The 2,473-nt window shown below is 42.2% G+C and overlaps 1 protein-coding gene across 1 annotated transcript in view; it reads right to left on the minus strand.

Annotated features, from left to right (window-relative positions):
- ZDHHC17 (zinc finger DHHC-type palmitoyltransferase 17) overlaps nucleotides 1–2,473 on the minus strand; it is a 189,428-nt gene that overhangs the window by 122,552 nt on the left and 64,403 nt on the right. The window lies entirely within an intron of this gene.

Here is a 2,473-nt window from a genome sequence, read left to right on the forward strand (position 1 = left end):
TATTTTTCCAGGTCTTACAAGTTGTCTGCCTTTGACAGGGTGCAGACTTACTACTTAACTTATCTGTTGCTCACTATTAATGGAAAATATTTGAGTTTTCTGTCTCTGACAAGTTTCCACTTTACACAAGTTCTGGCTTTCACAGGTTTTACAGTAATAGAAAAAGTCTTCAAGAGGCTTTTGAATTGAAAATCTGAATTAATCTAAACAATTAATTACTCCCAATTTAAAGTCCCTCATTTGTAAAATGTAGAGGATGGGTAAGAGATCAGTAGAGTTCCTGTGAGGTGCTTTCAGGGCCAGCATCAGGTAAGAAAAGGAAGAGCTTGTAAGTTTCAAGTACTACTCATTTATTCCCATCTTTAAACAACACACTTTATTTATCTACTTTTAGATATTGCAACTTTATATAAGATTTAATTTAAAAAAAATTTAGCTGCTGTTTTAAAAAAGTTACTGGACTAGAAGACCAGCAAGACCACTTCTAATGCTAACATAAAATGATTTTATATATTCTAGCAAAGAAATTAAGGAGTTATGCTGGTGTAGTGGTTAAGGCATTTGGCTGCTAACCAAAAGGTTGATGGTTCAAACCCACCAGGCGCTCTGTGGAATAAAGACGAGGCAGCATGCGTCTGTAAAGATTTATAGCCTTGCAAACCTAATGAGGGTTGCTATAAGTTGGAATCAACTCAATGGCAATGAGTTTGTGTGGTATAGTAAACTACTTAGTATGGCTCTCCTAGTCATGGTCTTTTTGAGTCCTACCAGATTACTGGGTGGAACTATGTAAATGTAAGGTGCTTGTGGCCCATCAAGGGAACTGGACAGCTTGCTAATATGGCCCACCAAGGGAACTGGATAACTTACTAATAATGTAAATAAGGTACATGGCACCCTTATGGGGGTGGGACCATGGAAATAAGGTGTACGGAACTCTAATGTGGGGACTGCTTAGTTTTGTCAATGTGCTAGGCTTAAAATGAGTCCTCCTCGAGGCAGAAGGGAGACCTCACCGCTATCAATAAAGACAAGCTGGAGGTAGAGTAGAGCGAATCCTTGGACCCGAGATCCTTGTCCTGGACCTCGCTGGCAGAAAGACAGCCGTAGTGGAACCAAGAGGCATGAGACAGAGCAGCAAGCTGCCAGCCTACGGAGCAGAAAAGCTGAGAATCTTTGGGCAAGAGACTTGCTGGTGGAGTGGAGTGCACCTACCAGCAGAGCTAAAAGAATTTTCTAATAGGGCAGAGGCCAAGCCGCCAGGCCAAGGGCCAAAGAGAGGTATACCTGTGGGCACAAAAGTGGGGAGACTATCCTGATCAACGAATTACATCCTGAGACCAATCCTAAACCTGAATTGTAGCCTGTTACTTCCCTAATAAACTCCATAACCATGAGTACTATCTGTGAGTTCTGTGTGGACAATGCAATGAACTACCAAACTCAGCAGAAAAGCAGTGAATGCCATGGGAGTGATGATTGGTGTTAGAGTTGGTGAAAAGGCTGGAGGGTGGTGATATGTCTGCCCTCACAGGAATAAGCCTTGGACTTATGTTGCTGATGGTGACTGTGTCTCCTCCTCATGAAATTAGAGGAGGTCTGAGGAAGAGGCTATCCCCACGCCTTTCTTGCAATTGGGTTTGGTTTGGGTAAAGAAATTATGCCCACTAGGAAGATTTTTAATTTACCAAGCTGACAGCCAGAGGTTCTTAAAGTCCTGGCTTCTGGTAGTTATTGAAGAGATTGGAAGGAGAGAAAGTACCTCCAAAATCTGATATTTATTAAAGAAGTAGACAGAAATGATAAAGCTGGAATAAGGTCAGCTGCTATTCAACTGCTGCTAAGAGAAATAACCATGACAGGACTCAGACTCACAAGGCAGGTAGAGGTCAAATGCTGACTTACATGTCAAGATGATAAATACCCTAAGTGCAATGGGTTTCTCTTATACATGGCCTTTCTGTTCTTGGATTTACAATTCTGAAAAATGACTGGCTGAACCACAATCTTACAAGGGATTGGTTAGTCTACTATGCAAACAGGGTGTATAAAACAACCCAAAAGGATTAATTGATCTTGTATGAATTGGTCAATTACTATGCAGATAAAGTGATCGCAGATTACCAAAGGATTTGTCAGTTCATGGTCCTAGTGGCAGCACCCTGTCTTGAAATTGACAAGGGATAGGATTACATAAGGGCCAATTTGGAAAACTAGAAGTTGTCAAAAATGAAATGGAAAGCCTAAAGATCAATATCCTAGGCATTGTTGTTGTTCTTAGGTGCCATCGAGTCGTTTCCGACTTGCAGTGACCCCATGCACAGCAGAACGAAACACTGCCCAATCCCGCACCAGCTCCATGATCCCTGCTATACTTGAGCGCATCATTGCAGCCACCACGTTAATCCATCTCGTTGAAGGCCTCCCCCTCTTTTGTCGACCCTCCACCCTACCAAGCATGACATCCTTCTCC

This window comes from Orycteropus afer, unplaced genomic scaffold, assembly GCF_000298275.1.
Source record: "Orycteropus afer afer isolate SDZICR_OR568_19922 unplaced genomic scaffold, OryAfe1.0 scaffold00190, whole genome shotgun sequence".
NCBI lineage: Eukaryota > Metazoa > Chordata > Mammalia > Tubulidentata > Orycteropodidae > Orycteropus > Orycteropus afer.